Below are 26,803 nucleotides of genomic sequence, written 5' to 3'. Positions count from 1 at the left end.
TATTTTAAAACGTTTAAAAAGGTTAATTTTCTGTTCACGACGTTGAAACGAAATCTACTAACTTGTAAACGACATTTATATTAGATGAGATACAAGCCGTAGCGGTCACGATCACTCGAATCCGTATTATGAGAGTTAAAAGTGTGAGGGTAGAAAGAGCTATGTATGGATAAGGTAAAGAAATAATAGGGAACGGGGTGAGTATCGCGATGAGAAGGGGTTTGAGTTTACTCTGAAGCGGTGGAGCGATAGTGGCGCTCTCTCGTCCGCACTCGATTAAGCCTCTCTCTGTTGGATTAATGCCCTATCAAAGTTGCAACTCTTTTTGGCTCTCTTTCCCCTGCTTTCAGCAAACCACATTATTGCCTACAAATGTAGTTAGGAAATTTTATTTCGCCCTCCGTTCTTCGCTCACTTCTTCCGCTATCTTGCTTAACCCCGTACTACGATTCAGTTCTCAGAGAAAAAATTACTTCTTATCTTTTTCAGATATAATAAAACTTTACCGGCAATATTCTTATTTATTAAGTTAATTGCTTTTATTATTAAGTTCCTGTATATCGCATTATATAATTTACATCGAATTTAAAAATAGATAATTTTTTTTATTGTTTTTATTCGCTGTCTCAAATACACTCAACTCGTCATATCTACGACTTAGTAAGAACGTTTTTTCTTTTCATTTTACTTCCTTTAGATGTATGGTTCACGCATATTATATAACAAAAAAAAACCTGATGTGGACACGACATGACTTCCTTGTAAGCCTATTAAATTAACTATACACATTTTTTTTAAATGAAAAGTACATAAAATTTTATTTCATTAACTTCTCATATCTTTTTTATTTTTTATTCTTATTATTATTGAATTATTTCACCTTCGTCGACTTTAAAAGGGCCTATGATTGTATACACCGACCATCCATGCTGAATATTCTGAGAAACCTGGGCCTTCACCCTAAACTCGTAAACATGATAAAATTAACTTTAACCGATACCCAGTCCCGAGTGAAATTCAGAGGTGAACTCTCTCAACCCTTCTACATAAAAACTGGATTGAGGCAAGGAGACGGCCTCTCACCACTCCTTTTTAACTGCGCCCTCGAATTTGTCATGAGAAAATGGTATGAAATAAATCCCAAAAATATAAAAACGGGTACTAAGAAAAACTCCATCGCACTAAATCGCCTAGGATTTGCAGATGACCTCGCTCTTTTAGCAAATAATATTCAAGAAGCCAAAACACAAATCATGAGCCTTCAAAACCTAGCACAAAAGATAGGGCTTCATATCTCTTTCGAAAAAACTGAACTAACGGCCATAGATCCTCTGGTAATAGAGCGCATTACGGTAAACAATCAGAAAATTAAAATAGTAAAAGAATTTAAATATCTAGGGGAAATAATAACTTATAATTTAAATGAAAAAGTGACATGGCAAAACAGGACAAATAAAATGATTAAATCCCAAAAATTAACTTGGTCAACATATAACAAAAAATGCCTTTCTGCTAAAACAAAACTTAAACAGCCTTAAACTGCTTAAATAAAACTGTAGTACAGCCAGAAGTCACCTACGGAAGCGAGACCCTTTTCAAAATCACTCAGAAAAACCGAATTGAAAAAATTCTGAAAATAGAGAGGAGAATTGTCAGAACGTGTATCGATAAAAAACACCAATAAGAAGGCCGATGGTGGATTGTGCCAAACGAGGTGGTGTATCGAGAAATAGAGCCTGTTACTGATACTATGCGGAAAAAAAGAATCTCTTTCTTCGGTCATCTCATAAGGACACCGCAAACAAGACTGTCAAGAAATATCATTGAAAAGCTCTGGTTCCAAAAGTAGGATGGATCAAAGAAATTAGAGAAGATATGAAAGAATTGGGAATTTCCCTGACTGACCTACAGAATAAAACTGGAAAAATTACAAAGCTAAAAGATAAAAGCATTAGATTTAAACAAAAGACAGACAAACGACAAAATACAACAAAGAGGGTGTTTACGGATGAAGAAAAGAAATCAAGATCTGAACGGATGAAGAAATACTGGGCAGCTCGAAAGAGTAAAATAACACGCTTTTCTCAGAAAAGATCCAACTAAAATTGACTTAAGTGGTCCCATGTTGGCCGTAAAAGCATAATAATAAATAATAATAAAACTGTTTTTAACTAAATGATACTGATATCAAAAAAGGTAAGACGATACATTTCTATTATCAAAATCTGTTATTAAATTAGAATTAATTTTTTAAAAAAATACATGTTAATTATATGTAATAGACAATATAGATAATAAACAATTTTTAAGCGTTCCATATAATAAGAAAAAAAAAATTGTTACAAAACTCTTATCGGCACGATTTCATATGTTAAACGACGAATAATCATAAGAATTGTATTATTTCTGTAAACGTAATATGTATTACATATAAATGAAATCGAGTTTTGTAACAAATTTTGGCCGTAAAAGCATAATAATAATAATAATATTGAATTATTATTTACTGTAAAAATCATTTTACAATCAGAGATTAATAAATATTAACAAATCAATCTATTTAAATAAAAAAAAGTTAAAAAAAAAAATGGAGATGTAGTAGGATTCGAACTGATGTGCCTTCTCCTTGTAAGATCCACATATTTCATTAATTAAACTTTTATTTGGCTATAACTCTGAAAACGATGGAATTGAATATCACTTATAATACGACACGCTATCCAAAAGTTCGGGGAATTTGAATTTCGCTCGCGAACCATTGCTGGTACGACCTGCTGCCGATACATGTGGCTAACAGTAGTACTCTTTGTAAATCAGTGTTCCAACGTCTGAAACGGTGAGAAGCTGCGTTGTTGACTTTCGTGTGGTTGTGTTTTATTCCTTCGGCGAAGTTCTAAATGGCAGATTTTAAAGAGCAAAGAACCCCCATCAAATTTTGCTTCGTGCTTAAAAAAACCGGTGCAGAAACCCATCGCATGCTTCTGGAAGCATTTGATGACAATGCTATCAGTAAAAGTAAAACTTTTTTGCGGTACAAACGATTCAAAGATGGACGAACGACAATCGATGACGATGAGCGTTCAGGAAGACGATCAACAAGCGCAACACCGGGAAACATCGCGAAAGTGCGAGAAGCTATTGTTGAAGATCGTAGACACACAATCCACGATGTTTGTGCAATCTTTTTTTTTTTGTCTTCAGTCATTTGACTTTTTTTTAATGCAGCTCTCCAAGATTCCCTATCTAGTGCTAGTCGTTTCATTTCAGTATACCCTCTACATCCTACATCCCTAACAATTTGTTTTACATATTCCAAACGTGGCCTGCCTACACAATTTCTCCCTTCTACCTTTCCTTCCAATATTAAAACGACTATTGCAGGATGCCTTAGTATGTGGCCTATAAGTCTGTCTCTTCTTTTAACTATAATTTTCCAAATTCTTCTTTCTTCATTATTTGCCGCAACACCTCTTCATTTGTCACTTTATCCACCCGTCTGATTTTTACCATTCTCCTACAGCACCGCATTTCAAAAGCTTCTAATCTTTTCTTCTCAGATACTCCGATTGTCCAAGTTTCACTTCCATATAAAGCGACACTCCAAACATATACTTTCAAAAATCTTTTCCTGACATTTAAATTAATTTTTGATGTAAACAACTTATATTTCTTACTGAAGGCTCGTTTAGCTTGTGCTATTCGGCATTTTATATCGCTCCTGCTTCGTCCAATCTTACAAATGTCATATGGGTCCGTGCAACGCATCTTGTCAGACAATTTGAACATGAGACGCATCGCTGCAAAATTCGTACCGAGACTGTTGAACAGCGACCAGAAACCAAATCGCGTAGCTGTCTGTAGTTAATTAAAAAATTCAGCCAAAAAATTCCCCACCCACACTATTCGCCTGACCTTGCTCCGTGCGACTTTTTTCTGTTTCCGAAAATAAAATTTCAATTGAAAGGCCGTCGTTTTAACACAACTGAGGAGATTCAGGAAGAAACGCAGAAGTTGCTTCGAATACTTACACCTGCAGACTCCCAGGGATGCATGGAATCATGGGAAAAACGCTGGTATCACTGTATCAATGCCCATGGAAATTACTTTGAAGGAGACAGTGGAAATTATAAGTTATGATAAGCTACTTTATTTTTATGGTAAAATTCCTCGAACTTTTGGGTAGCACCTCGTATATCGTCGAAAAGCTCTCAATGAGGGCTTATTACTGCAGTTAACAAAAAAAATTCGAATTTTTTGGACACTTTTGGTCCAGTCGATTGTAAACAATATGGAAAGGTACACAACTAGATGTTACAACAGTCCAAATTTATAACATCTACGGCTAATCGTTTTTGAGTTATGCGAGATACACACGAACGTGCTTAAAAAAGTCACTAAACTAATTAAAATGAATTCAGGGATGATAAATATCGATATTTCCGTTGAAATCAGAAACTCGAAATTTTTCGCAATCGCAATTCTTCATTTACTTCGTACAAAATATGTAGGAAATTACCATTTATAAATAATACATGGTTTAGACGTATCTCACATTTAAACGAAATAAGTTTATATGAAGTGCAGCAAAAAATGTATATATGTAATTTAATAGGCGTACAAAGAAGTCATGTGGTGTCCACATCTGATTTTTACTTACTATACAATAATAATACAAATTGATCTTATATTTTCTATATATATATAAAAATCAATGTTTGTTTGCCTTTCTGTTCCAACTTAACTCGAGATCTACCGGACAGATTTGTCTAAAATTTTGCACACCTACACTTTGAAGCCTTGCAGTGAACATAGGCTAATTTTTTTGGACCTCCGACATAACGGTTGCGAGTTATCGGCGTTAAATTTACTTTTTTCCATTTTGACAAGATTGGATTCATTTGTTCGCACGCTTTAAAAGTTAAATTTCATGTGATTTTAGTTTGTTTTTTTTCAATTCGATGCAGATTCGAGTTCCAATTTTGACGATACTTAACGATTGTGATAATAGCAAAGTAGTTTTTTGTAGATTCTTTATATTGCTGGTAGGAAATTTAAATCAGAGGTGGCCGAGAAATTAGGTTTTTACAATGACCGAGTCGTATGAAATTATTTTTAACGTAGGCTATCTATTTTTTTCATGCGATTTGGCGTTTAATTTTGAAAATGATTTTGATTTTTAAAGAAAAATTTAATATTTAGCTAACATTTTTTTTCAACATTGAATTGATTAATTTTCAATCGACTTAGAAAATCAATTGAAACTTAAGCGAACGTACTATATTGGCAGGCAAAAATCTCGACGTGAATTATATCAATGAACGTATTTTGAAAATGATACCTGGACAGGCGAAAACGTACAAGTCCATAGACAGTGTTAAGGAACAAAATGAAGTTTTCAATTATCCCATTGAATTTCTCGTAGGCTAACTATTTTTTTCATGCGATTTGGCGTTATCGAGTTTTACGTGTAAAAGTTAGTTTTTTACAATTTTGCATTTATTTGTCGGTATACTTGAAAAGTTTAATAAATGCAGTATTCAATTTCTACACAATTATCCAAATTAGGACATTTTCTCTACTCAAGTTCTCATTAGAGGTCTTCTTAAATTTATCTCCAATACTTTGTTTTTCCGGATATTTTAGCTTTTCTATAAATTAGAGTAATGGGCATTTTATTAATACACGTGTGGATTTACAACCATTTAAACGTTTTTTAATGTTGATTTCTACCTTTTTAATATGTTTTAGCTCTTTTCTTTTACTTTTTAAAATTTTTTATTACCTTTTTGAATAAATATTTGTTAAATGTATAATGTACAGGGAAAATAAATCTAAATTTTACAACGAAATTTAAAACACTTTATTTCTTCCTTAAAGCTTATTTAATTTTCAAAATGACTTTGATTTTCAAGAAAAATTTAATTTTTAGCTAACATTTTTTTTAACATCGAATTGATTAATTTTGAAAAGGGCTGAAGTTTTAACGTACAGTTATTACTAAGTTTCAATTGATTTAGCGCACATACTTATGTAATTTTTACGATTCATTCATTTACAAATTATTACAGCTGTTTAAAAACATAAATAAATTACCGAAAATGTATTCACAGTTGTTATTTGGCAGTTATTTTTTGAGGGAGGTTTGGGGGCTCAGCCCCCATGTCGGTAAATTAAAAAAAAAAATGGATTTTCTGTTATCAAATAACAAAATATCAACTGCAATAACAAACATTAACATGCAATTTGTTAACAAATATCAAATTGCATGAAATTTTTTCTAAAAACATTAAGCTCTTAACTTGGAGTAAAGTTGGTAACGTCAAAAATTTTCCAGTTGAAAAAAAAACTTTGGAAACCTGGAAAACGAAAGCGCCGAGCGAAGCGAGGCCTAGCTGGGAGATCCGGCGAAGCCGGGCCGAGCGGCTAGTATATATATATATATATATATATACGTACACTAGACATTAAATTTAGTAAAATAATTGTGGTAAACATTGCGGTTGTGAAAACAAAGGTAGTGTTAAAATTTCGTAATGATTGGTTTGGTAGTTTTCGCTGTTATCGGAAACAAATTAAAAAACATGTCATTTATACAGTACTGAGATGAGATAAAATTACTTCTAGCTTTTTGAAAGACAAATATCTCTTGTACAAGTTTTCCCCAGTATAAATAAACTGTTGATAACACAAAATATTGATAAAAATCTGTTTTGGATGCCAAATGACTCTGCTTTGTACGCCTATTAAATTACATTCACACATTTTACATATACACAAAAAATGAAAAGTACATAAAATTTTATTTTATTAATAACTTCTGATATTTTTTAATTTTTTTATTGTTATTATTAAATTATTTATCGTAAAACCTTTTTTACAATCACAGGTTAATAATTATTAATAATTCAATATATATATATATATATATATACGTGTATGTAATGTACTTTTCATTTTAAAAATATGTAATCTCATAGACGTAAAAGGAAATTATGTTGTGTCCATATCAGAATCTTTTTAAAAAACACGAACCGTAGAAGAAAAATATTATAATTATAAACAAAATTAGGATTATTTTAATATAATAAACAGTAAAAGTCTAGAATTTTAATGACTTCATTTTATTTTTTACAATATTTATTCTTTTAAAATTTAAATCTTGTAATCTCGAGCGGTCTTTTAAAACAAATGATATCATTCGTGAGAAATATTAAAAATGTAATGGGAAATAGTTATTTTATTTAAATAAAATGAAAAGGTTTTAATTACGTTTCTAAAACTAAGGAAGGTTCACCATTAGTACAGTAATAATAAATGTTTTGTAAACCCGCAGGTTTAGTTAAGGATTCCTTCGGTCATATCCAGTCTGATTAATAAATTGCTAGATTATTCCGCTGTACGGTAGAGGCGTATTAATTTTCAAACATAAATTTGTTATACGGTTAATGCGATCGATTATTATCTAATAATGTGGTTAACTACAAATGCGCGTACGTAAATACAACGTACGCGTAAATCGATGTATCAAATCTATTAAAATGATGCAGTCACTTTATATTTAAAAAGATCCACTTTAAAGCTTTATTATATATATTTTTTACAACATAAAATATGTCATTTTTCATCCGATGTAATTCTCTTGTTAGGATTTAAGTTGTCTTAGATTTTTTGATATCGGTATTATTTTGTTTAAAAAAAATAGTTTTTATATTACAGAAATTCTTGTTTTTTGAGGAGATGTGATTTCTTTCTCTTCGTGTTTATCCTCCGGGAATCACCGTCAGGTATTACTTCAGAGGATGAATGAGGATGATACGTATGAGTGTAACTGAAGTGTAGTCTTGTACAGTCTCAGGTCGACCGTTTCTGAGATGTGCGGTTAATTGAAACCCGAAGAACTTCGGGGGAAAGCAAAACCTTACTCCCGGTAGAGGATCCCTTTGGTGTTCCTCGTTAGAAACGAAGACCGCAGTCCCGGTGAAAGGAACGCTTTGGGATCCCTTCATTTGAGGTACGGTAAGCAAGAAAGACAGAGTCCCGGCCTCCTGGGCGCGAAATTGTTCCCTTCCGAGGTAGTTTCAGGCGATGGCACCCCTTGAAGAGCTTATGCTTGGTCGCGAATCTGGCTACAAGGGACGAAGAAATCAACGGAAAAAAACAAAATCTCCAAAAAACACAGGTATCCATGATCTAGTATTCAAATCGGTATAAAAGTAACTGCCTTTACTATGAATTGAACGTTGGAATTCTCGACTTCCAAATCAGCTGATTAGAGAAGACGCGTTCAACATTAGACCAACCCCATGGGTTAACATATGATATCCTTTCTTTTTCCTGTTTAGCCTCCGGGAATCACAGTCAGATATTACTTTGCAGGATGAATGAGGATGATATGTATGAGTATAAATGTAGTCTTGTCATTCGCAGGTCGACCACTCCTGAGATGTGTGATTAATTAAAACCCAACTACCAAAGAACACCGGTATCTACGATCTAGTATTCAAATTCTTATAAAAGTATGTGCCTTTACTAGGTCTTGAACGTTGTTGGAACTCTCGACTTCGAAATCAGTTGATTTGGGAAGACGCGTTCACCACTAGACCAACCCGGTGAGTTACGATATATCTGCGAGACTCTTACCGTACGGTTTACAATTTCATTGTAATTTTTTATTATATCATTTTGTTAGATTATTCTTTTATGTCTTTTTATGAATTACTGATCGTTATCGTACGGATTTACTATTCAAATTTATTGCCTTTCTAGAATAAATAAATATACATTGCATGAATTTCTCGGCCAATTTTTTTTTGTCGATAAATCATATCGTTCAAGTCATACCATATTTTTCTTTTATTAATAAAACCAGTATAATGACCTTCACGAATCGAAAATCCCTGATGTAATATTGCACTTATTACTTTGTAAGTGTAACCCTCAATTTTTATCGTATTTATGGACATACGTTTTACATTATTATTAAATTAATTTTTTGTTTATTTCTCCATCGATTAGATCAAATTGTAGAATAAAAATTTTACCGATCGAATTTATTTCTGTTTTATGTAATAAATCTTTGTAGCCACATTTGCAACACTTTCCTACTGTTCGTGTTTTTAGTGTTTTATTAGCAGCTATTATCTGTTGTAAACTAATATATTTAATTTTTTTAATGAAGTGATGGGAATTAAAAAAATTCTTTCTTTAGTACTTAAATTTACATAACAATATCTACTATTAAAACAAGCTGTAGTATATTTTTTACTATTTATATATTAGATTTTATTATTTCAAGTACATTATCAAGTTTTTGTACGCTACCTAATACTATCAAGTACTGCTACCTAGCGGCGCGATTGGTAAACCCACCTTTTTGAGGAAAAAAATGGCATATTCGAGTTCCGTGGTTCATCAAATGGAAGAAAAAATGTTGTCTAACAAAATTCGAGGTATTTTTTTGAAAATATTCTTTATTACAAATCTACTGAACTGAAATATAATGTTTTCATGGTTATTTTTTTATTTTTTCCCATTTTCATTTCACTTTAAGATTATGTCATGTTTAGAACTGTAACATAGTTCGTTGACTTCACCGTGTGTCGTCCAGTTCTGAAGATTCTTACCAGCGAAGTTCTAACGAACGTCTTGATAAGTAGTCACGTTTGAAATCATTTTAGATTTATAAGTAAAAACAGAAAACATGTTTATCGTGTTCGTAAAAGCGATTTCTCATTTAATTAAATATTTATAATTTCATCGATATTGATTATTTAGTATATTTAGAATATTGAGAAAGTCCGACGAAACATGAATAATTTTTAACCGTCAAATATAAAAAAATTAAATTAGCCATTCTCTTATCTCAAAACGATGTATTTTTCGGTATGACTGCCATACACCAAGCACCCTTGAAGATGCAAGGGAACTCGTACTTTTTAAATATAAAGGTTTGGGTTGTAATATATTATTGACGTGAAACGTCTTTAAAATCACACCGAAGCATACGAATATCAGAACAGAAATTTTTAGGGTATCAAAAAGGTCGACCCTTTCTGAAATATCATCTTGCCTTAATAACTCTTCAACTCAGAGACGTAAATGAGGTGTCATTTTATAACTTACATAATCATGTCGCCAATACGAATTTGAGTTTGCGTCACTGACGAGCGGGTTAAGGAGGCACGCGCAGATAGGCCAAAACTAGAGATTTCGCTCATTTCCATTCAGTGTAGCTCACGACTTAGACGTGACAGCGCAGTGATTTGTGTGTTACCGATGCAAATTTTTCGAGATAGACGATAAAGATGGACGAAGCAAGAGCGATATAAAATGCCGAATAGCACAAGCTAAACCAGCCTTCAGTAAGAAATATAATTTGTTTACATCAAAAATGAATTTAAATGTCAGGAAAAGATTTTTGAAAGTGTATGTTTGAAGCGTCGCTTTATACGGAAGTGAAACTTGGACGATCGGAGTATCTGAGAAGAAAAGATTAGAAGCTTTTGAAATGCGGTGCTATAGGAGAATGTTAAAAATCAGACGGGTGGATAAACTGACGAATGAAGAGGTATTGCGGCAAACAGATGAAGAAAGAAGCATTTGGAAAAATATAATTAAAAGAAGAGACAGACTTATAGGCCACATACTAAGGCATCCTGGAATAGTCGCTTTAATTTTGGAAGGACAGGTAGAAGGGAAAAATTGTGTAGGCAGGCCACGTTTGGAATATGTAAAACAAATTGTTAGCGATGTAGAATGTAGAGGGTATACTAAAATGAAACGACTAGCACTAGATAGGGAATCTTGGAGAGCTGCATCAAACCAGTCAAATGACTGAACACAAAAAAAAAGTATATCTTGGACAATATTTATGTGTAAAAAATTAAAGTAAACGTGTAAAACCGTATAAAAATCCAATATAACAACCTCAGCCCGCATGAAAACCAGGTGGAAAAATAAATTACGCATATCGTTGAAAAGGGAAGATTATGGGCTACGCACAGGTGGCCCAATGTTTGGTGTCGAATAAGCGAGAGTGTTTGAGGAGCGTCGCAAAGCTGGAACAGCGCGCTCAGTGAATGACGCCGACGGCGCGAGCACCTCTACCACAAACCCAAAATCTAATGACATAACAAGTGAAGATAACACCCCATACATATCTGTCAAAGACAGATGTATGGGCTGATGGATATCAACATCAGTCGAATTGATGTGATGAAGGACCATTGGCGTGGATCGGACAAACTGTTCAAAATTATATTTCAAAACAATCAGTTTGGTCTTTCTTGTAGCATTTGTGATCGAGTTTGATTCGACAGAAATTTAAAAAACAGGCGAAAGCTCACAACATTCCTCTTTTTAAACTAAATTCCCCGGCGAAATTTAAGCGTGATTTCGTTTAAGTAGTACCTGTAGCAAATCGGTAGATGACAATAAAATCCCGAAACGGTTAAACGGACTTCAATATCCCCCGAAGCAGAACGGCTTTTTTTTAAACCTCCCTTCCTCCCAAGGCCCGATCCACGATCCCGTATAACACAGCCTTGAGGGTACCAGTTGCCTCTACTACCCTGAATCAAGTTAGGTTGTATGTGAAGATGTCCGTTTGAGGCCTATATGAATGCAAAATTTAATTCGTATTTTACTGATGCAAATGTATACCGAGACATTTACATCGGTGGCATCCCGACCGAGGCCTGGCTGATGACTGTGAGATGTAATCAGTTAGAGGGTATAAAGACGTCCGGTAAAGTCCTTCAGAGCTCAGAACGGAGGGGGTAGTGTGGCGACTGGTAACGTCACAAGGTGGGTTCTTCCTACGGGGTTAGGATGCCTTTACTCCCCTGGGAGGCCATACCAGACCCGGCTATGCCGTTCCTAACAGAACCCACCAGTGGCTGGGTCTCGGTCTTTTAATAAGCATCTGCCTCTAATCCGGGGTCCCCTACCGGGGCCCTAGACCGAGTGTCGATCTTAATTTTCCCCACCTAAGGACCCAGTCCCGTTCAATCATTGATGGTGGGACGCCGGAGCATTACACTCCTCCTGAACGGGACTGTCCTCTCTGCCTTGCTAACACCAATCTTCCACTTCTTCCAGAGACTTCTTTCGGATGATGTTCCCTATTACTTTACTGACTATTGACCAGTTCCGCCCATCATGAAGCATTACTATATTATCTTTTCTTTCTTTTGCCTGTTTAGCCTCCGGTAACTGCCGTCTTAGATAATACTTCAGAGGATGAATGAGGATGATATGTATGAGTGTGAATGAAGTGTAGTCTTGTACATTCTCAGTTCGTCTATACCTGAGATGTGTGGTTAATTGAAACCCGACCACCAAAGAACACCGGTATCCACGATCTAGTATTCAAGTCCGTGTAAAAATAGCTGGCTTTACTAGGACTTGAACGCTGGAACCCTCGACTTCCAAATCAGCTGATTTGGGAAGACGCGTTCACCACTAGACCAACCCGGTGGGTTTCTACTATATTATCTGCGGTAACCTTTCTCAACCGGATCATCATCCTATCTTCCTCTTACCTTGGGCACTGGAAGACAGTATGTTCTGCGGTATCCCATTCTTCACGATAATGGCAACTTTCAGACGACCGTCTCCTCCTGCCGCATAAAGCTACCATGCCCCGATAAAAATTGGGTTTGCTCAAACGCGAGTTACCGGTGCTCACGTCTGAGCCAAGGCCTGATATCTAGTATTAACTTCGTCCAAAGACCCACCTCTGATCCAGTCGATCTCTCCTGGCTACGCCCTTTGTTACTCCTTGTTTACTTCGCACCCGTTCTTCCGTCAAGAGCTCCAAAGGGTGGAGCGAGACGATCTGCCTCTGTAGAGACCATTCGGTAAGCCCTTGCAACAAGCAGGACGGCCTCTGCCACCGCTTTACTTGACCTAAAATTTTCCATCGTAGACTTTTTGTTTTGTTCAAAAAATACGATGGTGGCTCTCCGTTTTAATTCTACAGATAATTTGGTCGGTCTGTAGCTCGCAGGATCTTCATCCAAGGTCTATATCGTTTTCCGTTAAACCAACGGCCATGCGCCCCATACAGTCCCACCCAATTTTTTTAACTGTCATTGAAATAAAGCTTTGTGCTACGAATATCCTTACCAAAATGGCGCCTATTTAATATTTCCTACATCTTGTTTTAAAATTGACTTTTTGTAAACCGCAAATAGTGTTAACAAACCGATCGTTTTGAGGTACGTATATTTACTAAATTTTATTTTTTTATTTTTATTTTTTTCACTGCCGCATAATTAATTAAGTACTGGTGAAAAGTTAGAAAAACATTAAATGTCTGTAGTTTGTTTACGGTCATCGTAACTCAAAAAGCTTTTTTACATCAAAACTTTTGTTTCTTAATACCTTATAAAATAATATTCATAATTTACCCTAACCCAAACTTTTTGAGTTTTCCCAATAAAAGTTTCACGGTGCTTGGAATATAGTGATTTTATACTGAAAATTCATCGTTTCAAATTAGTAGAATTTACTAAATTTCTATTTTCTTTAACATTTGCAATGTTTATTTAAGAGTTGCCATTCTTTGTTAACAACCGTGTATATTTTTTTACATAAATTTGAATTAAAAGTTATACATAACTGATAATATACATAATTTAAAACCTTTACTTGCCTTCGTGTTAAAAGATATTGTGTATTTTGACATTTACACAGCGTATAAATTTTATTTATTTATTTTTAAACTGGCACAGTACTCGATAAAAGTATTAATTAAAATTATCTATACAAGATATTATCCGATAAATTATTTTAAAACGAAGTTTAGTTATAAATGTTCGATTTACGCAGATATCTATAGGATGAAGAATAGATATTATTCCACTGGGAATAATAAACTGATCGCACTTTCTAGCAATCAGTCTTCCCTTTATATCATCGATCGTATGAACTATACAAATGCTCATTACAAGTACAAAAGGTTTTCGTAATAAAGCGCCTGGTCTACGGTTTCTGACGCATTTAATTCGGTCCAGTACTCATCCATTCATCCATCCCTTTTCTCGTACTCGCACTAAAATATCGAGTGAAAATTTTTCATCATTTAGTACAGAAGTTTTCTTTTAAAAATTACATACCGGGGAATTTTTTCCCCGTCCGAAAATATTGTCAACATCACCGAATATTGTTATTTTTACTTCCTTGTACAAAATAAAGGAAGTATTGTAATCGCGAATCGGTTTTCAAATTTCACAGAAATATTCATTTTCACTCTTTGAACCAATTTTGACAAGTTTCGGTTTTGACATCTGTACGTACGTACTTACGTATGCACGTATCTCATATAACTCAAAAACATCAATCAAAAAGCAATCGATTGAACCAAAAGTGTTTAAAAAAAAACAAAATCCAAAAAAATAGAATTTTTCTTAACTGCATTAATAAGCCCTTATTGAGATGTTTTCAACGATATATCATAAAAGGTATGTATTTTCATCGGTTCCAATGTTATAGCCAAATAAAATTTTAATTAATGAAATATTTGGATCTTACAAGAGAAGGCAAATCAGTATGAATCAGAATTCATCTGCTTTTCTTTTTGATTTAGTTTAAATATACTGATTTATTAATAATTAGTAACCCGTGATTGTGAAAATATTTTACAGTAAATAATTCAATAATAACAATAAAAACCAAAAATCAGAAGTTATTAGTGAAATAAAATATATTATAGTTTTAAAAATGTATGTAATTTAATAGGCATTATTATTTATCTCTTATATAAAAGAGAATGTCCTGATTCATAATCAACGTACAACCAAAACTATTATAGGTAGAGACTTGAAATTTTCAGGGTACTTTCGTATCTTTAAGTAGGTATGCACTAAGAAAGGATTTTGCGAAATTTTGATTTTAAGGGGTTCAAATCGAAAAAAAACTAAATTTCTTGTTAACAGAGCTATCTATAGGACGTAAAAGCAACGTAAGCTATACTAAATATTTTACGATTCCATTGCAATGTTTCCGATATGTGTGTCCGTTATAGACTAAAAAACTACTGGACCGATTAACGTGCGGGGAAGAAGGGAGAAAAGGAAAAATCGGAAAAGGGCAAAAGGAAAAAATCTAAAAATGTGAAAGGGAAGAAGGGGAAAATGGAAAAAAGAAAAAAGTGGGAAAGGGGGAAAAGGAAAGGGAAAAGGGGAAAAAGAGGAAACAGGAAGGGAAAAAGGGAAAACGGGGAAGAGGAAAGGGATTAAATAAATAAAATAAAATAATATTAAATTAAATTTAAAATAAATAAATAATTAAATTAAAAAATTAGAACATGTAAAGCAAATAATTGATGATGTCAGATGCAAAAAAATTGGTTGAAATTAAATGCGCAGATAAAACATGGAAATGAAATAATTCATTACATCTGTCAAATAAGTAATATTAATACATCGTGTGCGCGCGCAGAGCGAAAGAATGAGTGTGTGAGTGTTCCAGAACAATACCCTTAAATCTGTATTTAATTAATACATCTGTATTTCTCTGCTTAAAATAATGAAAAAAGTTCATAATAAACTTATGTCCGGAAAAGGCTTTGTTTTTAAATTAGGAATAACAAAGAATTTTACCGTAATTTCTGCTTAGCGGCAAAATGAACCTATAACGAAATTCATCGAAAATCGGGGAAGAAGGGAGAAAGGGAAAAATCGGAAAAGGTAAAAGGGAATAAGGGGACAATGGAAAAAAGAAAATGGGAAAACGGGTAAAAGGAAATCGAAAGGGAAAACAGAAAAAAGGAAAGAGGAACGGGAGAAGGAAAGGGAAACGGGAGAAAACGGGAAGAGAGAGCGAAGCGAACCGTGACCCTCTGATCGTGACGGAATCCGCAAGTAACCATAGAACACGGGCAAAGCCGCGATTGAGATGCTAGATTTGGTATTGTAATAAATTTTTTGTTTATCTTAAATTGTTTATATTAAAAAAGCATTGCGAGTGAAGTTACTATATTGTGAGCGAAGTCGCGACGGAGTACGCTCGTGTGTATATATAATAGATTTGGTGAAACATCTGATTATTTAATATTAATTGGAGATTATAATTTAGAATCGTATTATTTTTGAATTTTCTAGTTTAATTTCTGTTAAATTTTATTTACATTAAGTTAAGAACAGAGTGACTGAAAAATAGACCTTCACAAGAACAACATATCCACTGAAGCATACATAATCGATCTTTAATAAATTGCAAAAAATTCTTTCCTTACTCTTCTGATATTGTCGGAAAATATTCTCCCTAAATCGGAGTCGATCATCATTTCATTTATTTGTTTGTTGTTGCCGATCATTTAATCGCTCGTTGGTTTGATATAATTCTTCTGATCTTAATTTTTGTACACGTTACCTAGTTTTCAAATTTTCTCTCTCTTTATATTCATCATCCTCTCTAAATCTTTTTATCTTTTCCTTTGTCTTAACGTTTTCTTCCTCTTTATATTTTTCATCTTACCTAAATATTTTTATTCCTTCTTTGGTTTTAACTTTTGATTTAACTTATTTTTGAGATATATTTCTTCGTGTTTCTTTCCTGTATGACTGTTTCTGTTTTATTTTTGATTGTTCACCAAATAATCAAATTATAAAAAACTGAATATTTTACACTGTAAAACAGGAGTTCACTAAACGGTATAGTTTAATTATTATTAACTTTTACTTATACGACACATCAGAAAACTGAAAATTTGTTAATCAGCAACTCAGGTTGCTGACAATGCTATTTGCATACAAATAATACTGATCTAGTAATATGAGTAATAGAGGGACTTTTACTCTGTCCTAATATGTCACGGAAGACTGTTGAATTAATAATTGTGTAAATATTTGATGTTAATAAAAACTAATATTTCACAGAATGTGTAACTGTCCATTTTGTTAAAGAATTGGAGGATCGTATCTCACTTTCAAATGAAATAGGTTTAAATGAAATGCAGCAAAAGTGTATATCTGTGACTTAATAGGTGTCAATGTGGTGTCCACATCAGATTTTTTTCTACATCGTTTTATTTCACTGGATGTGTACCATTGGAGTAAAAAGAATGAGTTTGTATTTTAATTCTACATGGATTGATTAATATATATATATATATAAAGTTTAATGATTATCATCACCAATGTGAAACCTTTTTTTTGTCTTCAGTCATTTGACTGGTTTGATGCAGCACTGCAAGATTCCCTATCTAGTGCCAATCGTTTCATTTCGGTATGCACCCTACATCCTACATCCCTAATAATTTGCTTTACATATTCCAAACGTTGCATGTCTGCACAATTGTTCCCTTCTACCTGTCCCTCCTATATTAAAGCGACCATTCCAGGATACTTTAATATGTGGCCTGTAAATCTGTTTCTTCTTTTAACTATATTTTTCCAAATTCTTCTTTCTTCATCTGTTTGCCGCAATACCTCTTCATTTCTCACTTTATCCACCCAACTGATTTTTAACATTCTCCTATAGCACCGCATTTCAAAAGCTTCTAATCTTTTCTTCTCAGATACTCCGATCGTCCAAGTTTCACTTCCATATAAAGCGACACTCCAAACATGTACTTTCAAAAATATTTTCTTGACATTTAAATTAATTTTTGATATAAACAAATTATATTTCTAACTGAAGGCTCGTTTCGCCTGTGCTATTCGGCATTTTATATCGCTCCTACTTCGTCCATTTTTAGTAATTCTAATTCCCAAATAACAAAATTCGTCTACCTCTATATTCTTTTCTCTTCCTACTTTTTTACATTCAGTGGTCCATTTTCGTTATTTCTACTACATTTCATTACTTTTGTTTTGTTCTTGTTTATTTTCATACGCTATTTCTTGCGTAGGACTTCATCCATGCCGTTCATTGTTTCTTCTAAATCCTTTTTACTCTCGGCTAGAATTACTATATCAACAGCAAAACGTAGCAGCTTTATATTTTCACCTTGCAATGTTACTACGGATCTGAATTGTTCTTTAACATCATTAACTGGTAGTTCTATGTAAAGATTAAAAAGTAACGGGGATAGGGAACATCCTTGTCGGATTCCCTTTCTTATTACGGCTTCTTTCTTATGTTCTTCAAATATTACTATTGCTGTTTGATTCCTGTAAGTTAGCAATTGTTCTTCTATCTCTGTACTTTAACCCTAAATTTCTTTAAAATGCTGAATATATTATTTCAGTTTACATTATCGAATGCCTTTTCTAAGTATATAAATGCCAAGTGTATTGGTTTGTTTTTCTTTAATCTTCCTTCTATTATTAATATGAGCACTAAATTGCATCCCTTTTCCCTATACGTTTTCTGAAACCAAATTGGTCTTCTCTTAACACTTCTTCCATTCTCCTCTCAATTCTTCTGTACAGAATTCTAATTAAGATTTTTGATGCATGACTAGTTAAGCTAATTTTTCTGTATTTTTCACATTTATCTTCTCCTGCTTCCTTTGGTATCATGACTATAACCGTCTTCTTGAAGTCTGACAGAACTTCCCCATTTTCGTAAATATTACACACCAGTTTGTATAATCTATCAATCGCTTCCTCACCTACACTGCGCAGTAATTCTACAGGTGTTCCGTCTATTCCAGGAGCCTTTTTGCATTGAAATATTTTAATGTTCTATTAAATTCAGATCTCAGTATTGTTTCTTTCCTTTCATCTTCTTGGACTTCCTCTTCTTCCTGTATAACACCATTTTCTAATTCATTTCCTCCGTACAACTCCACCCACCTATCGACCTTGCCTTTCGTATTATAAATCGGTGTACCATCTTTGTTTAACATATTATTAGATTTTAATTTATGTATCACAAAATTTTCCTTAACTTTCCTGTATGCTCCGTCTATTTTACCAAAATTTTAAACCTTAATATCCTAAATATATTATATTTTTGTACCGTCATTCTCGACAAAATTGTGGTCGTGGTACATTGGGATATACGGTACTCATTTAAATATTGGATTATATATTTTGGTAAACATACATCTATTTTATTTTCCTATTATAGATAAAATTAACTTTTTAAGTTTAGTCTTATGAAATGAATATGTAACTTTCAATGAAGGAAATTCGTAAAATTTTATTTGTTAACAAAAACAACGGTTTTTAAATATTAAATATACTTATAAAACGGTGATAATAACTTTGTTAATAACAGCTCTCTTATTGATTAGAATATAAAACTAAGAGTATATTAGCGGTAAGAAAATAGACGTTAGTAATAAGTTAGACGTGAATAAATATTACATTAGTTGCTTTAAATCCTTCTACTTAGAACTAAAGGATTCATTTCATATTTATAAGATCCTTGCTGTTTCAATAAGATATTATCCTTATTCCTGGAATCACCTGGGTAATGCTTCACATTCTAAATAAGAGATGCGTCTTCATTAATATTGTTTAAATAAAAATCATTCTTATCTTTTAAGTTTATTATTTTGAGCTCTGCGATTAGATTTATTATTTTTTGTACAGGTAAGGAGATCAAATATTCGGATGGATTGTACTGAAAATTTTATTAAATTTTGTAATAATTGTGTAAGGATTAAAAAATAAAACATTTAGGGCGTAATTATTGATCAAAGGTTAAGTTGAATAAATCATATCGATAAACTGAAAACTGCACTCCATAATACTACTATTTTCTACGCGAAAAGTCCCATTACATATTAATAGCATAATACATTTAGATATGTAGATAAAAAAAAAAACAGTATATTTCAACATTTACGTCTGGTTAAAATTAATAATTATTGTGAATGACATGTTAAAAAGGTTCAAGGTTCAATAATTGGTTTGGAAACAGTTTATTTAGCCGTGTACGGACACTCCCAGCAAAATGCGGTGGAACGCCGTCTCGTTAAAGTGAAACGACGTCACCTAAACCTCTTGTCATTAATTCTTGAACCAACCGCGTAATAATCATGTGAAGATAGCTGTTCTGGTTCACAGAACAACCAAAAAATTACAGTCCAAGGAGATGATCTACCGTAGGAGAGTGGAAGTGTTAGAAGACCGATTTGGTTTCAGGAAAAGTATACGGACAAGAGAAGCAATTTTAGCGCACAGATTAATAGTAGAAGGAAGATTAAAGAAAAACAAACCGACATACTTGGCGTTTATAGACCTAGAAAAGGCATTCGATAACGTAGACTGGAATAAAATGTTTTTAAAAATTTTAGGGTTTAAGTATAGAAATAGTACATTTATTAACATTTTTGGGAACCAAACTGCAACAGTAATAATCGAAGAACATAAGAAAGAAGCTGTGATAACAAAGGGAGTCCAACAAGGATGTTCCCTATCCCCGTTAATTTTTAATTTTTATGTCGAACTAGCAGTTAATGATGTTAAAAAACAATTTAGATCCAGATTAACAGTACAAGGTGAAAAAACAAAATTGCTACGATTTGCCGATGATATAGTAATTCTAGCTGAGAGTAAAAAGGATTTAGAAGGAACGATGAACGGCATGGATGAATTCCTACGCAAGAAATATCGCATGAAAATAAACAAGAACAAAACGAAAGTAATGAAATGTAGTAGAAATAATGAACATGGACTACTGAATGTAAAAATAGGAAGAGAAAATATTACGGAAGTAGAAAATTTTGTCATTTGTGAAGTACAGTTACTAAAGATGGACGAAGCAGGAGCGATATAAAATGCCGAATAGCGAAACCAGCCTTCATTCAGAAATATAATTTGTTTACATCAAAAATTAATTTAAACATTTTAAAAGTATGTGTTTGTAGCATAACTTTATATAGAAGTGAAACATAAACGAACGGAGTACCTGAGATGAAAAGATTAGAAGCTTTTGAATTGTGGTGTTATAGGAGAATGTTAAAAATCAGATGGGTGGATAAATAAACAAATGAAAAGGTGTTGCGGAAAATTGATGACGAAAGAAGCATTTGAAAAAATATAGTTATAAGAAAAGACAGATTTATACGCCAGATATTAAGGCATCGTGGAATAGTCGCTTTGATATTAGTGGAACAGGTAGAAAGGAAAAATTGTACAGGCAGGCAACGGTTGGAATATGTAAATAAATTTTTAGGGAAGTAAAATGTAGGAGTATACCAAAATGAAACGACTGGTACTAGATAGGGAATTTTGGGGAGCTGCATCAAACCAGTCAAATAACTGAAAACAAAAAAAAAAACACAAAAATTGGACTTTGGATATGGATTTGGTGATATTATGTGATTTGAATTTAAACTGCATCGACTGAGTATTATCCATCAATTCATAAACCATAATTCATTACGTTCCATTTTATTATATTCTTTTGACATTAATTTCAGTTTTATTTAATTTTTTCTTTCCGTGTTTCATCGTCTCTCCCTTATTCATAAATCCTAATGGTTTTTTTTGCATTCTGTGTAGCTACCAAAAGTACTGTTATCTGACTTAACTTTATAGACGTACTTTTTTTTTCTTCTTTTTCCTGTTTAGCCTCCGGTAACTACCGTTTAGATAATTCTTCAGAGGATGATATGTATGAGTGTAAATGAAGTGTAGTCTTGTACAGTCTCAGTTCGACCGTTCCTGACATGTGTGATTGACACCCAGCCGCCAAATAACACCGGTATCCACGATCTAGTATTCAAATCCGTATAAAAATAATTGACTTTACAAAGACATGAACGCTGGAACTCTCGACTTCCAAATCAGCTGATTTGGGAAGACGCGTTAACCACTAGACCAACCCGGTTGGTTTTTATAGATGTACTTAGAATGAGTGTTCTTTACGCTATATTAATATGTAAAATCTTTAGGTCGCTTCGATAAAATCCATCCTCTATGCATGTAATTGTATGTATCATATTTAGTTAATAGTTTCTTTAACGCTGTAAATTTTATTTTAAGGCAAAAAAAATATCCTGGAATTATTTATGTACTGTCATACATGACGACGTTGGGGTTTAATTTACGTCACACACAATAAAAATAATGAATGTTGAAAAATCAGATATAGTAATATGGTAATATGAATTTTTTTAAATGAATTTGCGAAAAAACTGTTTTGTACTGCTAAGCCTTTAATTCCGCGTCTGTAAACGCTTTAAACACGTTCAACAATAAATTGCTCAAATAGTTTGAGCAGTGGTGGCTCGTAGATAAAATTAGTGAAGATGCTACGCCAGGAAATTTTTTTCTTGGACTTTTCAAGGCCACGGTTTAAGTAGGAAATGAAATTTGATTCGAATCGATATTGCCTTCCCTTGTAAGATAAAAATATTTCATTAATTAAAGTTTTATTCGATTATAACTGTGAAACCAATGAACATAAGAACCAATTATGACAAATCGTTGCTCTCAATGAGGGCTTATTAATACAGTTAACAAAAAAGTCCAAAATCCAATTTCGTTTCGATTTTAGGCTTTTTTTGGATACTTTTGGTTCATTCAATTGCAATCAAAACGGGAGATGCGCAACTAGATGTTACAATAGTCCTAAATTCAAAATTTCAACATTTTACGGCTAATCGTTTTTTAGGTATGCGAGATACATACATACGTAGAGACGTCACGCTGAAACTAGTCAAAATGGATTCAGGGATGGTGAAAAAGAATATTTCCGTTTAAATTTGAAACCTAAATTTTTTTACAAGGAAGTAAAAATATGAAATAATGTTAAGAGAAGTGCATAAAGATATATAAATCAATGTTAGTTTGTCTGTCTGTTCCAACTTAACTCGAGATCTACCGGACAGATTTGTCTAAAACTTTGCACACCTTCACTTTGAAGCCCTGCGGTGAACATAGGCTAATTTTTTTGGACCTCCGACATAACGGTTGCGAGTTATCGGCCTTAAATTTACTTTTTACCATTTTGACAAGATTGGATTCATTTGTTCGCACGCTTTAAAAGTTAAATTTCATGTGATTTTAGTTTGTTTTTTTCAATTCGATACGGATTCGAGTTCCAATTTTGACGATATTTAACGATTGTGATAATAGCAAAGTAGTTTTTTGTAGATTCTTTATATTGCTGGTAGGAAATTTAAATCAGAGGTGGCCGAGAAATTAGGTTTTTACAATGGCCGAGTCGTATGAAATTATTTTTAACGTAGGCTATCTATTTCTTTCATGCGATTTGGCGTTTAATTTTGAAAATGATTTTGATTTTTAAAGAAAAATTTAATAATTACCTAACATTTTTTTTCAACATTGAATTGATTAATTTTCAATCGATTTAGAAAATCAATTGAAACTTAAGCGAACGTGCTACATTGGCAGGCAAAAATCTCGACGTGAATTATATCAATGAACGTATTTTGAAAATGATACCTGGACAGGCGAAAACGTACAGAGTTAAGGAACAAGATGAACTTTTCAATTATCCCATTGAATTTCTCAATTCGCTTGACTTACCCGGTATGCCGCCACATGTTCTAACGTTGAAAATCGGAGTACCTATCATACTGCTGCGAAACATCAATCCACCCAGACTTTGCAGCGGGACTAGGTTAGCAGTCAAGCGCTTGATGAATAATGTCATTGAAGCCACAATTTTGGTCGGAAAATACAAAGGAAAGGACGTTTTATTGCCACTTATCCCACTGGATTCAAACAAGACTCCTTTCGAGTTGAGACGCTTGAGGTTTCTCGTACGGATTGCTTTTGCTATGACAATTAACAAATTTCAAGGGCAATCGCTTCAAGTGTGTGGTGTCCATTTGCAAAATCCATGCTTTCACACGGGCTTGTGGGTATGCGGCTTGCTCGCGAGTTGGTAACCCCACGGATCTACTGTGTACGCGCCTGAAGGAAAAACGAAAAATACTGTGTATTTGAAAGCACTACAATAGTTAAGGAATATTTAATTGCTTTGTTATTAATGATTTTCTTAATTATAGTCCTTAAGTGTTATTATGGAATCCAAGTTATTCTTGATTATGTTTTTTGTAATTTTTATAAATTTCCATGAAAAGTATCCGTGTAGCATTGAAAAATTTAGAATTCGTAGTCTCTAATCCATAAATTTTTCAAGTTAAGTTATTTAAATTAAATGTAAAACTATAAAAGCGTTTAAATTGAGTCCCAAAATTTTCAGTTACAAAATTTAGGTTGAAAATTTATAACAAAGGATAGCCGAGTAAAAATGAACCTTAACTAAGAATAGTATTGTATTTATTTAAAAATGATTCATGTAAAAAAATTGAAGTTATTTTTCCAGACTGTATGCAAACATTAGAAGTTGAGGAATTGAGAAGGGGTTTCACCCTCCTCAATTCCCTCACGTTGTTTTTTCCGAATTATCTACCGAAATTGTTTTCACAGTTGTTATATGGGAGTTATTTTATGAGGGGGGTTTGGGGACGCAGCCCCCGTGTCGGTAAATTAAAAAAAAAAAATGGATTTTCTGTTATCAGATAACGTATCTAAACTGCATAAAATTTTTTCTAAAAACATTAAGCTCTTAACTTGGAGTAAAGTTGATAACGTCAAAAATTTTCCAGTTGAAAAAAAAACTTTGGAAACCTGAAAAACCAAAGCGCCGAGCGAAGCGAGGCCTGGCTGGAAGGTCCGCGAAGCCGGGCCGAGCGGCTAGTTATATATATAATAATATATATTAAAAAAAGTGTTATATATTTAATTATGCTTATGCGTTTGCATATGCTTGCTTTAATAATATTCTAAAAACAATTTACATATAAAAGATAATTTAACTAAACCACTTTGTATAAACCATATCTTGATTACACTTTGAAAAACTGCCAAAAATGTATAATCTTTAATGTTATAAATATCACTAGTCGTATGTATTTATATATATATATATATATATATATATATATATATAGAATGTTACTAATAGTAGATATAATTTTATTATGTTACGAGGTTAACTTTGTGAACATGTGCGCATGACTAGAGAATGTGTGAAACAAGCTTTAAAGATCTATAAAGGCTTCATTGCTTTGAAAACTTTGCGATGTAAAGAAATGGAATCGCACGATTTAGTTTGCTTTGAGAAAACGTATTTATCGCTGTTGGGAGAACCCATTTGAATCAATACATACTTCTTTACTTTGTGAACGCGACGGGTAGCAAATCTACATGCAATGTTCCCTATCGATAACCGTTGTAACTTTGTTAGTTTCAAAAGGAATAATATTAAGTTTAAAAGGAATCTATTTTATGTTTGTAAGTAATTTAAAATGTACAAAAACAAATTGTGAACATGTTTAAAAATTTAAAAAAAAACGAGGTATTTAAATATATAAAGGTATTTTTTAATGGAATTTAATTATAGTTTTTAATAATGAAATGGAATATTAAACAATCTTATAGGTTTGATGTGAAGTAAGCTCTTTAAATTGCTAGTGCAACACAATTTGTAGAGAATTTAATTGTGAGAAAATAAGTTATTATTGCATGTCTAATAATAATAAAATTATTATTACTATTGGTAGCCTTCTTATAAATTTGTATTAATTTAAATTTTTTTTTAAATTATTGTTGTTTGATAAAGATAATTTTTTTAATAAAACTCCTGGAACGAAAGAGAATGTTCCTAAAAGTAAATCCGGTAAAAGTATCTGAGGATAAGCCTGTTCTTATTTCATAACTTTCATACCATAGTGATAAAAAAAAATATACTTTAAAACAAAGAGATTTTAAACTTTTTAGTCAATCACTTTGGATATAAGTCTTTATTTCTCAGCGCTGCCAACATGCAAAAAAAAATTCTGTTAAATTTTTCTTTTAAGTAAAATATTTTCTTAAAATTACATTTTTTTTTCTTAAAACTTTTCCACGATATTATAAAATAGATACGCTAAAAACGTATTTACATACTACTCCACTACAGTTTGAAATCTTATATATATATATATATATATATATATATATGTACACGAGGCATATTCATGAAGTAAGGACTGTCGGCGTTTTTTAGATATTATCGGGTCTGAACACAGTTTCACGCATGCAGGGCCATCTATGGTCTATTTACAAAGCCAGTGTAGTTATTGTTTTAATTTAGTAGTCATTTGCCTACCGGTGAATGCAGATCCAAATGTCCTCAACAACCGTTTCTCCCACCAGTTATGAAATGCGCGCTGTGATTCGATTTTTGATGAAAAAGGATCATCAGCTGCTGAAATTCATCGGGAATTGTATCTAGTGTACGAACCTACAATAATGAACGAAGAAAAGTTTAGACAACGGTGTCGAGACCTTAAAAATGACCGCACAAATATGCATAACGAAGAGCGGAGTGTTAGGCCCGGTATTCAGACCGACAAAATCTTTGAAGAAGTGAACGGACAACTGCGATGTAATCGGCGATTGACGATTAGTACTCTGGTTGACGAATTTACGTACGTTGGACATACCTCTATCTTCACGATTGCGATAGAAAAGCTCAGATATCACAAATTGTGTGCAAAGTGGGAACCGAAAATGCTCACCGACCAACACAAAGAACAAATAATGTGCAGTGGACAACCGTTTTTGGACCGCTAGCGACGAGATGGAGATGATTTATTTTCCCACATTGTTGCGGGCAATGAGATGTGGATATCCAACACCAACACAAAATGGAAACAGCGGCACCATTCGACTTTCTCAAAACCGAAAACATTAAATAATCTCCGTACTAAATAATCTCCGTGAAAGTTCGAGCAGCCATGTGGAAGTTGCGAAGAGGTCGGGAAACCGAGGTATTTGGGATACGGTTTCGGGCCGGGCTAGAACCGGAACGGAACGGTGATCACAATGCACCGGGTCTAAATTTCGAACAGTTGCCCATTTCCCGCCTGCGGAAGAGG

The 26,803-nt window shown here is 33.1% G+C and overlaps 1 protein-coding gene across 1 annotated transcript in view; it reads right to left on the bottom strand.

Annotated features, from left to right (window-relative positions):
- The window catches only part of LOC142318475 (lachesin-like), a 903,759-nt gene that overhangs the window by 618,040 nt on the left and 258,916 nt on the right, over positions 1 to 26,803 (bottom strand). The window lies entirely within an intron of this gene.

The sequence above is a fragment of the Lycorma delicatula genome, chromosome 1 (genome assembly GCF_047948215.1).
Source record: "Lycorma delicatula isolate Av1 chromosome 1, ASM4794821v1, whole genome shotgun sequence".
Classification (NCBI taxonomy): Eukaryota; Metazoa; Arthropoda; class Insecta; order Hemiptera; family Fulgoridae; genus Lycorma; species Lycorma delicatula.
The sequence above is the reverse complement of the archived record's forward strand: the minus strand, read 5'-3'. Positions and strand labels throughout refer to the sequence as shown.